Raw genomic sequence first — 13403 nt, forward strand, 5'->3', positions numbered from 1 at the left:
TTTATATACAATTGTATATAGTTAAATATACATATTTATATACATATAATTATATATAAAATTATATAGAATTATATATAAAATATGTTCATTTATATATAAACATGTATAATTATATATAATTTTATATAATTTTATTTAATTGTGTAAAAATATTTTTTCTCGGGATGTTTTTATAATCATTTTTAGATACTTATAAAACTCAGCTAAAAAGTATGTTAAGTAATAAATCTATTTTTTTTATATTAAGTTGCTATTAAAATTGTTTTTTTTTTTTTCGAGATTATATTTTGTAGATCGCGTTATCAATTTTATCACCAGTAACTAAATGCAGAAAGAAACCTACTGAGAGAAGACGTGACGGCCCAAAACCTGTAATCACAAAATGCTGCCGCGCACTACCGCCCTCTCTCTGAAGAAGTAGACTACCCAATAATATCCATATTTTTGCAGTGCTCCTGACGAAAATAAATCGTTGAAATTTTTATTATTTTAACAATTTCAACTATCTATTTCCATCAGGAGCACCACAAAAAGGTGGATAGTGTTGTGTAGTTAACATCCATTTCTTTAGAGGGCGGTAATGCGAGGCAGCATTTTGCGGTTATTAGCAAGGATTTTTGAAACATTTTTATCGACGGTTAAAAAGTAAGTCTTGTTAGTAGACGCTAGATGGTGCTTTATAACTGTTTGCCGTCGCTATTCTATCCGTTTCTTTTCCCTACATATTTTTTTTTTAATACTCTTCTATAATCATCTTCTGATGATCATGCAAAAGGTCTTTGTATAATAATATACTTCGTTATTTATATTTATTATACGTATACCTAAAAATGTTTATTAAGTATAGGTCGACATATAAATTATAATATAAAAGTGAAGTATATGCATAAAATTTGTATCCCAAATTATGATCTAGATCATTTTACAGGTGTTATTGTTTTTTTCATAATTATCTAGTAGATATTAATTAAAATTGACAAATTGTTACATTTTTTATTCTTTTAATTTTTGATCTTTTATATTATATTAAATCTCTCTCTATAACTAAATTATTTTAGAAAGAATTTTATTGCAAAACAATTGCGAATTGTTCAACAAACATTGTCAGGATATCATTAGAAGATAACATTTTTTCTGCGGAAGAGAAGGTTGATGCTATATAAACGCGATAAAAAATAGCAACAAAGTGTCTTTAAATAATTGTATTATATTAATCAAACATTTTTTTACAATTTTCGAAAGTGAGCATTTCATGTTTTTTCTAAAATAATAAAATAAATCGGCGTTTTATCTTTTTCTCTTTCGGAAGTAATGTAAAAATCGCCATTAAGAGAGTCTGTGTTGCTTTGCATTTTCTTTGGCTTTCTAAAATCAATTTAAATAAAAAATTTGAGATGTGACATAACTAAGGCCGGTATTTATAGTCGATTCTTATATTTGAGGATGTCTTAAGTAATTGAGTCTTAAGATGTCATAAGCTAATCATGGGGCTGTATTAGCATCTTAAGACATTAAGGCGGTCTAAAATAAGGAAGGTCTATGAATATCTAAGATAGATAAATCCAAAAACACGCGTGTCTCACTTTATCTTGATGTACTCCATCCGCCAACGAGTCTGCGCGGTGAGAAGATTTCTGTTTGGCTTTTCCCGGCAGCGATGGATACACCTATTCCCGTCAGTCACGTGGTGAGCTTTCGCGGGTAAGGATCGCATTCCGTTGTCGGTCCTTTCTTCTCGGTTGTATAAAAAAATTAGTAAAAAAAAAAAGAAAAAGAAAGAAGAAATATCTGAATTCCTCATAATTCAAGGTGCATTTTCAAGATCATATCGCCAAAGGTAAATGTCTCTGTCGAAATTTTCGTCAAAACTGTCGTATTATATGATTAAAAATTCTACTTGTGTACTTACAGATAACAAATATAAAAGTAGGTAGCGGAAAAAACAATATAGTTATATGATATATGTGTTCAACGAAAGTAATTGTGTCAATTGTCGCAATTTTCATTCAAATTTCTTTTATCAATCGATTTGAGCTCAATTTGTGATTTATATCCGTTTTTATCAATGCAGTTTAATTTTAATCTTCTTGTTTTAATTCATTCTTTATTTTTTTCTAGTTGTAAGAATTATAAAAGGATGAAGAATAAATTGAGATTGAAGTTAATCTACATCTTATCTTGTTATTAACTTTAACCTCAATATGTTCAATTTAATCTCAATATGTTTTTATCTTTTCTAACAATAAGGATTAGAAAAAGGTAAACAGTTAGTTAAACCGAGAATAAAGTTAATCTTACATAAAACTGGATCTTAAAGTTGTAAATTGATTGTAAGATTAATTTGAAGTAAATTGATTATAAGATTAACTTATTATTTTTTTAAATAAGTACGTTATTAATTTTAAAGGCGAAAACACCGTGAAAGTAGATATACGGTCGATATTGCGAAATATAGAGTCCACATTTGGAATCTAATATCTACCTAGGAATGCAGTTTCAATGTCCGATGATACTTGGTTACTGTATTGAATAATGCAATATACATCGATGCTCACCTGACAACGACGACATTCTACATTGCGAAACTTCTCGTGGATTGATATAGGAAGTCTACAAGAAAGTGGAATTGTACTATATACTCTTTATTTCAATATGGATTATTTCTAATTTGGAATGCTCTTTGTAACAGTTTCGTTCTTCGAGTTTTTATTTTCTTCGCGAAATAGTGCTTTGAAAGTATGGTTTTATTATACATATACATTAAATATTCCACATGCATTTGCGTACATATATTTATATGTATATATTTTACATTTAGAATATTTGAATAAATATGAAATTCATATGGAAATTGTGTGTGTGTGTGTGCGCGCGCGCGCGCGTGTGTGTATGTATGTGTATATATATATATATATGTACATGTACATATAATTTGCTATATCTTGTTGCCATCTTCATCACGGAAAAAATTATATGAACGTGACGCGAAGTTGTACATACAAAAAGTCATACATAATAGACAAAATTAAAGTAGGCATGTCTTATTTATTAAATGTTTTATCTTCCAAGTTTAATCTTTTAATTAGACACGCACAGTTGAAATTTTAAAAACAGTTTGTATAATTTGTAGTGAGAAATTCTCACAAAATTATGTTCAATTAGGAAAATGAGACTCTTACGTATCAAGTAAAAATTCATATAATAACTTACTAAATATATACAAATTGTTGCGAGCAAGTTTGCATTTATTTTCAAGTTTTGTAAATTTCTTAGCAGACGGAAGATTGTATCTCAGTTAAAAGTTTTCTAATGCAGGACGATTTTTACTTTCGGAAATAGAGCGCGATTTACTCCTCTTAGAAGCGCAGTATCTGAGCTCATGGGCTCTCGGGACGACTGCGGTTTATCTCGAAAGCTGAAATTTTAAACAGTCGGAAACCTTTCATAATGAACTGAACCAACTAACTGTTACGCTTGAAACAACGCGTTGCCATACAACTGCATTTTCTTAGAAGAAATCTTCGAATTTTTTTTGGACTATTAACATTTAAAAACTGTAATGCAAATTTATATACATTCGTGTTTTGTTATTTGTTTTATTATATATTAAAATGTAAAAATATTCATAATACGTTATATTTTTACGTTATTACATAAATTATGGATTAATAAATCATGGCACATAATGTCGATTTACAGTAAGCTATTCAATCCCTTTATTAAAATTATTTAAATGAGTTAATAAATGGGTGGAAAATTTGCATAATAAACTACGGCACAGAAATAAAATGGCATTAAAATGTATCGATATTGTCTCGCAAACTATAATTAGTTAAATTAATCGGGAAGTTTTTATTCACGCGTGACTACAATTCGTGTGATGCATAAATACATTTATATAGTAGTAATACATTTATTACTTTCCATACTGTTAAAATGTAATGAACGATACGCAGAACACAATACGCACAAAACAGAATCTTTAACGAAGCAATTTTGGTTTCTCGATTTTTTCGACAGAATATTTGCAAACTGAGGGGGAGAAGCAAACGAATATTTTCGACTGGTATAATCCCTGGTGATATTACAATGATAAAAACTTCGTTTTCTATCGAAACACAAAATTGCTTTTTTAAAATGGGTCAGATAACATTGACTCGAATTCAACGTAAGCGGAAAGAATTAAGCAAATGAAAACTTTTCCTTTGTACGTTCACCGTGTTTCTCTAGGTTTCCATCATGCGACTATTCAGGATCCCTTCGACAAAGGCTAACTTTCTCCTTATTTATGTGGTCCAAACTCTTTGAGTTCTTCAATATTTGTAATTATACTCTTGTCTATCAGGACGATAAAATTACTAACAGTTTGAAACAATTTATGACAGTTAATGTCGTATAATTAGTTAAGTTAGGAAAGCACTAAACATCATTTATTGTAAAATTGAAGATATTCTTTTCTAATAGAAATGTTAAAGGAAATCGCTATTATTTAAGCAATTTTATAGTTTAATGTTTTAAGATTCTAAGATTTAAGATTTTCTAATTCTCAAGTTTAGATACTATTAAAATTAGATTAGTTTGAAATTTAAGTAAATAATTCAGTTTATTAACAGCAGATATGAGTGAGATATTTCGATGCACTATTGGGGAAACTTGATGCAACGTAGATGGACGCAGGATATTCGATACACGCTATCCTTTGTGGTGATTCTGGTCCTCGATTGAGATTAACGAACCTAACCGGTGAAACCCTAAGGGTCTTGTGACCCATCGATTGGCCTGAATTTCTATACACGAGCAAACGAAAGGATGTATATCTCCCGGGGATGCGAAAGCTACAGAGGCAAATTACAAAATAATATTAAAAATTTAAATAAAAGAATTTTTGTGCTACAAATTGTTTCGAGAGAATATAAAGTAAATATAGAGAATAGTAAATATGTTTGCTTCTAATACATGAAGGCTCGTAGAGTAAAAGAAAAATAAAGCCGATATTTCGTGTAATCGCGGCATTAGATGAATTTTTCCCTCGTCTCTTTCGTGCGGTCGTTCATGGGTGAAATGTACCTGTATCTATTTCACTTTGATACCGAAGTCCCTTTGTGGGATCTGAGTCGTTGTTAATAACTTTAAAGCGCGGCGTTCTACAGGGAATTCGCCAGTGTGAAACTTCACGACGCATGCGGAACTTCATCGGTCTCTAAGCGAAGAGATATTGAACCCTATATCTCATAAAAAATAGACTTCAACCGCAATTTCGCGGAACAGACACAGCGCCGGTCACTTTCGATTAGCCGTTGAAAGAGACAATGTTATGAGCCCGGCTACTATGACTGATGACGTAGAAACGTTCGATTTTTCCGGGGAAATAAGGGTTTCAGGCAAGGGTTGAAACCATTCTTATTTTAATAGAGTTCAGATTTTGTGATGCTGCAAAACTGATACTTAATCGATATATTCGCATTAATACAATTGCAAACATTAGAGTAAAATGTAAGTTTACATTTTTGTTGTATCGAGAAAATGTACTGAAAATTATGAATATTTTTTTCAAGTAATTTCATATTGCAATTAATTTTTTGCATATTTTATCGTATACATATTTCAAAGTCGCAATAGTCATAATTTTCTTAAGATCCACTTGATATTATCTGAAATCAGTTTCTATCGGAGATTATGTCGATGAAATCGGCTCAAAAATTAAATTATATTTAAAAGCATGGAATTTATATCGATCAAAAATCTCAGTCAATTAAAGATTTTTAAAACCTTTGTGATATTGAATACTAATCTTAAATATACTTTGTTTTCATTATTTCTATCTAATTTAAAGAGAATTGAAATAAAAATAAATACTTACAGAAATTATATAAAGTTTAGGCTGTAAATATTTCTTGAAAATCATTTTTTAATTTGTCTATCTTTGAACCATCTATACATACATATCATTTTACCGTTGATCAAAATACACTTGTTTCAAAATTGAAAACTGCAAGTGGTTTTATATTCCGTAACTAATTTTCCGCATATCTCATTGTAATGATAGATATTACATATGTCATAATTACGTATTCTGAAGTTACAGTAGTCATATATACACATAATATTCTCAAGCTCTATCTTATTATATCCAGAAATTAATTTCTACCAATCTATCGGCGATCACATTGGTGAAATTGCTCGGAAATTAAATTGCATTAAAAGCAGACAGTTTATGCCGAGACTTTGGTGAATTAGAGATTTTTGAAGTCGTCGTGATATCAAATACTATTGATCTAAAGTGTTATTTTGTTATTTACATCTAATTTAAACAAGAATTATAACAAATATAAAAGTAGAAATAATTATTTATAAATTTTTCAGTTCACAAATATTTTTAGGCAATAATTTTTTAATCTGCCTCTCTCTTTGAAAGATTTATTCATTATTGAAAAGTTTATTTTCCATTGATTGTACATTTACATTTTCGTTGCACCAAAAATTGTAAATTGTGAGAATTTCTTCGAATGGTTGCATCGCAATTAATTTTCCGCATATTTTGTTATAATAACAGATATATTCTGGAGTTATAATATATATAATCCCAAATTAAAAAAAATTTTTAATTATCTCTAAAAATATAAATTAATAATTACTTACAAAACTTTTCAGTTTACAAATATTTTTAAGTAATAATTTTTTAATCTCCCTACTTCTGAAAAATCTATATCAGATTGTCACAGAGAATATTACTAAATACATGAAAATGTGCACGTATTAAATTGAATTGTCATAAATATTCGATTTATTACATCGACGGCGCCTTCTCTTTCGATGCCAACTTGGGCGATCATATCTTCGATCGATTACCTCGAAATAATAAATATCGCAATTGATTGTTTACATGGAGGTGAAGCACATATCTATGATCGAACGTGCTGCCGACCTTTATATTCTTGCACTTGTTCGAAAAGTTAGTCTTATTTCATGTCGGAATTTAATAAGGTTGCACCGTGAAAGTGAAAATAATTCTATCAGTTGCGCAGACATTAATTTCACTTATTCTTTTGAATCTTTTCTGATAGCAACGTTTATATATATTAAATAGAGAAGAATGGATTCACGTTACTCTAGAGTGGATAAAAATGGAAGACATTTTCATCGTATTACATCCTTTTGTCAAACGAGAAGTTGTCTCTACGAGAAAATATTGTCGTTGGAGTTTTGTGACTCGAGGATAAAATGTTTTCGCTTTTCTTCCTATGTGGCGAATATAACGAGTTTTATAGAATTATTGACGCATCGACTTGCATTTTTCGAACTAGGGGGTCACCCGCTGTTCGATGAAGGCTAAGTCACAAATTCTAAAGAAACCGCATGTTTCACGTCGCTTCAAATTCGTTAATGGTATCCCCAAGTAAAAAGGTGGAAGTAAAGTAGAAACCACTAAAAGTGCATTTTCTCGTAACAAGTTTGTTAGTGTCTCGGAAGATAACGATATTTGTTTGGCCGGTGCAACGTTGTGATAATATTAAGAGTGAAATTTTCTGATCTGAAAATTAAATAATGCATACCTTTTAGTCATTATTTCTCAATATCACTGAAAGAAAATACAATATTAAGAACTGTCCACACAAATCTCAAATTATTAATATTGACTGTTTTTGCTCAAGATTAATCGCGAGTAAATTTGTTATATTAGTGCTTTTTTAAAATGCAATTTTATTATTAATTTTTGTTGAAAGTTTTATGAAATATACGAAATATACGGCTTGGGGAAAAAAGACTTAAGTCATGAAAAACTTAGACGCAGCTTTATGCAAATGGATAGGATGAAACTTCGTTTTGATAAGCGAAGTTTTCAGAACAACTCTAATGATAACAAGTGAAAAAGGAGAAGGTAAAGGATCGTGATAAATTTATGTTGTTATCGTTTTTATTTAAATTCATTATCGATGAGTTTGATGGTTTTAATGTCTTGTACATTATAATGAATCGTAAGGATTTAATTTTGTCTGTTTTTCAAACCTTCTAACCTTTTCCTTTATAAGAAGGGCTACTATTATTAGCTCTTGTTGCTTGGCCAAGTAACGTATAGAGATATATAATCAATGTGTTCAATCTCGTGTTTCAACCCATATTATGCTTTTATCGTGAAATGGAAGAATGAAAAACAAACTCTTTGCTACAGTTATTAACGCAAACATAAAGGTCCATATTTACGCTTCATTTCTATCGATGAATGCGCGCATTTAATAGCGCACATATATAGTTTACATTACAATACTGATTTTACAAAAAAAAAATGCGCATTTATTGCTAAAAGTGAGATGTAAATATGAACCTATGTGCTATTAAAACTATCGTTGCAATAAAATAAAGCCAGCAAAAATTTATAACATTTATAATCTATTTGATCCTTATTGCAACTTTGGAAATTCATGCCGTAATTAATGCCTCGATTCATTTCCTCGCAACGAATTACTCGCGCAAACCCCGTTTATAATTATAGACCCGTTCAATTCTAAGAGAGATTGCATGAAATGCCAAATCACAAATTCAATCATCACAAGATCCAGGTTAGGTATATCTTCTTCGACCGGGTCTAGTTATATATTCATTTTCGTTATCTTCGAGAGAGCATGGATTAACTTGCGAGATCCCATAAATTCCACATCAACGGTAGATTTCCTGGTATCGATTCTCCCTTGACATGTTCGCAAAGACTTGTCGCGTTAGCTTTGATTACAATGATTTAATTACGAACACAAATGTAAATAGAATTCTATTAATTGTGACCGTATTTGGTGAATGTTAATTTAATAATAGGTATTATATGTATTCGATAAATTAAAATTATTTTTTTTTAAGTTCTTTTTTATTGTATTATTAAGAATGAATTTATAATGGTAAATAAAATGTAGCTAGGAAAAAAAGTCTGACTTTCCGAAAAAATTCAGAGTAACCCAAGCGTAATCCGTTTCCATCAATTACTGTCTACCACGATTTTCTTCGTTCTCTCTCTCTCTCTCTCTCTCTCTCTCTCTCTCTCTCTCTCTTTGTCTCTCTGTCTCCAATAAAAAAAGCTACTTGCCTTAAATACAGCGTAATTTTCCCCCTGATAGTATCCGTAATTTTTTGCACTTCGCTGATGTTGGATAACCATTAATCGTTCATTATATTGCACATTTATAGAGTTTCGCTCCACGAGTTCTCAATAGGTTGCATCGATTTTTGAATAAAAACTCTATTTTTATTTATAACCATAAATGATAGGTATCTATAAAAAAGATCTCTGCAATCCCCGATTGAGTAGAAAGAATTTACTACATCAAATTTTTCTTTTGGTTAAAAAGCTTATTAAATGTATCGATCATCCCGTGAAATTAATCCAACCGACTAATTATGCAGAAATGCTAACGAATGTGCAATTGAAAGATTTGCATCTAAGCGAGTTCCGCAATTTCGTCGCAGCTTCAGCAGTATCGATCTTTCGACATGCTGCTGACGATATAGTGACGATATACCTCGGAGATCATCCGATAAAGCAGACTTGAATTTCCTGAGTATTTTTGTTAGCTTTCGACGAAGATCAATTTTGTAGTTCAGCAACGTGATTTTGGCACAAACAGTATGCATATGTACCACAAATACGAGAAACGGTAAAAGAAAGCAAAACATCGTGCAATCAAAATGTTACTGAAAACGTCAGTGAAACGTAAGATTCGTCGGTGCACGTAGGATTGCAAATCTGAAAAGCGAGAATAGAATTGATGCAAATATTGATGTTTCCTTCAAGGCGATGTGGAATTTCAATGGGCATTTCCATGAAAAGACTGAGAAACTATACATACATTAGAAAGCTAATGCAACAATACGTAGATGTATTTGTAGACGTATCTTAGGTCTCTTCGTTGAATTCAGTTCTTATTTTGAAAGTCAGTGTTACTTGTTATAGATATTTCTTGTTAAAAGCAAGCTTGGCTTTTTCAATATTGTTACCAGAGTTATAAAAGTTAAAATTTTTATAAAATAACTTCTTACTGTTACTCGTTACTCATTAAAAAAATAACTTACTATCATTAGGGGAAAATGAGATAATTTGCAAATAATAATCCAAGGAAAACATAAACCTTAAATGAAATCGATGATTAATTATTAATAAATAGAAGTTTTATTAAAAAGATACTTTAGATAAAAATTATTTGGCTTTAAATTACAATAATTTATATTCTGTCAATATGAATTGCAAGTTTAAACAAGAAACAAAATTCTTGCTGTCGCCACACGAATCAGTATCGAAACGATTTTGTATTTTGTTAAAAATTATAATTTATATTAATATATAAATGTTAATTATTGTAATTTAAATCAAATGTCCTTTCAATAAAAGCCTCTGTAACTGATAAATTAATTATTGGCTTTATGCAACTTTTCCCTTAGATATTCACAATTTTTCTATTTTCTTCTAAATCAAAATTATCGAAAATACCAATGCGAATATTAATTTGACTTTAAGCAAAGCTTAACTTTTTTTTTCTTTTTTTGAAACCGACAGAAAAGGAGAGGGGAGTTTTAAGCTTCGCTTAGAATTAAAGTAACGTTGGTGTAATTGGGTCTAAGACATTAGTGTTTACCTTAAACGGCGTGTGCGTTCTACAATCATATGTTGTAATACGGCACTATAAGCGTACATCAGACTATCACTGAAAAAATAAGTTGTACTCTAATATAACCCAGTGAGAAATGACAATGGAATCGATATCGAATCGACATCGAATTTGATAATTTTGACATTGAATTTGATGATTTCGACGTTGAATCGACATCGATTTGATGTCGATCCTATTGTCATTTTTCACCGGGAACTACTCTTACTACAATAGTCGTTCGTATTTACCTCGTGTTCGCAATTTCTCGACCCTCCTCTAGTTGCTATTGCAAAAAATAAGTTAGCTGTCCTTAATGTTATTATTATTCGCAACACGTATCTCGTTATTTTTGTTACTCGCAGCATGGTCGAGTATAACACTCCCTTCTCTTTTGAAATTTGCTTATACACTTTTATACACATATATTGTACGTGTATGTACAAAATAACGATAAAAAGTAACGATTATATTTGTTAATGTTAATAAAATAATGTAACTACGTTACCATTATCATTACTAATAAAAGTATAACGTCATTATAAATTTGTTATTACAAAAATAATGCTATATTGTTGAAATTTATTTTCTTCTTAATATTTTTCTTTTACAAATAATATATGCTTTTGACAACTTTTATATATACATACTCTTTTGGAAATAATGCGAATGTAATTAAAAAATATGTATTTACATATTTCATACATTATTTAGAAAAAAATAGAAAATCTATCTTTCGCAAATGTCTTTGGTGATATTCTGTCGGTAAATTGAATTGGAGTAGTTCATGATAAAATCATTTTCGCGAAAACGTGTTACAAGAGGTGGAAGATGATGTGAAGAGACACTTCCATTGAAAGACTGTGACCTTATTTTATAGTTTCGTGGATTTTCCGTTAACCAGCTGAATAAATGATAGGGGAAGAATTATGAGTACATATAAGCACTGTTTCATCTTCAAATGCTTCCTGCAAGCTCCTTTTCCTTCGCGGAATAGCCATTTCCTGTGTGGCTTCCTTTTTGAAACTGAACAGAAGGATGAAATGGCTACATTCTGCAAAAAAAAGCAGCTTTGCGACTGTTGTAAAATTCTTGAATATGATTGGTTTATACATTTAAATCCAATGAGGAACTAAGAACAAGACCAATCGTATTAAAGAATTTTACAGCAAAGAATTTTGCAAAGTTGCTTTTTCTGGTGAATACAGCCATTGTTTCTCTGATCATATATTATCTCTTTCTGTTCGTAAATAAACCGATGATATAACGATATAAAGGTAATCACAATGTCACATTATTTTATCAACGCGATTCTCCTTGCGATTTTTATCCATAGGGAATATGAAAATCCGTATTACATTTCTCGGAAAAATATAAAATCCAATATCATATGAAATAATTTGTGTATAAAGTCAAACTTGTATTAACCACTCGCGTGATTTTAATTTTAAATGTAGTTCCTCGTGTTGGATGTTTCAGACATTTTAATATTATATTTCAATTTTTATTGTTCTCTTTAATGATTTACAATTAAATAAAGATTGATATATAATGTTTTATACATTTTTTATATAAAGATCATTCTTTGATTGTAAAACAATTTACGTTGAGTATAATGGGCATAAATATCATTCACATATTTAACGAATTTATAGCCTGGGGTGTTCTGTACACGCAAATGATAAAGGGTTAATTAAATTCAATAAACTTCACTAGAGTTTTATTCAACGTTTCGGAGAATGGAAACAGATGGGTGCTTTTCTACGAGTTTTAATTAATAATATTAGTTACTTAATATGACACCTAAAATTAAATCAAGAACTTTTAAAAACGCGAATAAAGCTTAAATAAGTGTGTATTACAAATTAAACTAACCAAGACTCCAAAAAAACAATAGATTTTTTAATCGCATTCTTCAATTTAAATACTATTAAAACGCGCTTTAGCGAATAAAGAAGTTTCACATTTCATAGATATATTATTTGCGCGACGTCTTCTGCGCTTGACTCCTACTGCCCGTATCCTTTCCAGTTCTTAAATAAGTGTATTTTCAATAGTATTTAAATTGAAGAATGCGTTTAAAAAATTTATTGTTTTTTTGCACGTTAATACGTTTCGCCCTAGGCAAAAAATGGAAGGTTTTAATGTAACACATAATTTAATGTAATTCATACGCATATACATGTTACATTATTACATAAAAATACTGCATGATTTATAATTATAGATATATAATTATAAATCATGCAGTATAATTATAATTATAGATATATACACACATTCTTATATTTTTTATATATTCTAAAGATTCTTTTACTTTTTAGTACTACTTTTGCCAAAAGGAAAAATTTACAAAAGGTTTAATTTGATACATGCTTGTTATTCAGCAAATTATAAAAAGAAACAAATTATCTCATTATAAAACGTATTAAGCAATGCGCTTCGTTTGTTCCCGAAATAACAACTTTATATCATATTACATTACTGTTGAGAAACTCGGAATAATTCCGTTTTGTTCAGTATTTGTGAAACTGCAGTTTTACTTTTACATGTAACTATATGATTCTCTTTTAATGTTGTTTAATTCTGAAATAACTGTTATTATGTATTTAATGTGTTTAACAATTTACAATATCAACATCAAGAAACCAGATAATAATTATCTCTTATTCTCGTCTAACATTTGTAATAAGTAAAATCAGAACAAAAATTATTAAAGATATTAAATGCACACAGACTCTGAGATCAATTCAAATAAAATTAAATTGTATT

At 29.7% G+C, this 13403-nt stretch overlaps 1 protein-coding gene across 3 annotated transcripts in view; it reads left to right on the forward strand.

Moving 5' to 3' along the window:
- The first annotated feature begins 1695 nt into the window (after positions 1-1695).
- LOC108745947 overlaps positions 1696-13403 on the forward strand; it is a 31249-nt gene continuing 19541 nt past the window's right edge. For all 3 annotated transcript variants that reach the window (XM_018482379.1, XM_018482377.1, XM_018482378.1), the window contains exon 1: positions 1696-1840. The gene's annotated coding sequence lies outside the window, so the exon portion shown is untranslated. The remainder of the gene's footprint in view (positions 1841-13403) is intronic.

The sequence above is a fragment of the Trachymyrmex septentrionalis genome, unplaced genomic scaffold (genome assembly GCF_001594115.1).
Source record: "Trachymyrmex septentrionalis isolate Tsep2-gDNA-1 unplaced genomic scaffold, Tsep1.0 scaffold16, whole genome shotgun sequence".
Lineage (NCBI taxonomy): Eukaryota > Metazoa > Arthropoda > Insecta > Hymenoptera > Formicidae > Trachymyrmex > Trachymyrmex septentrionalis.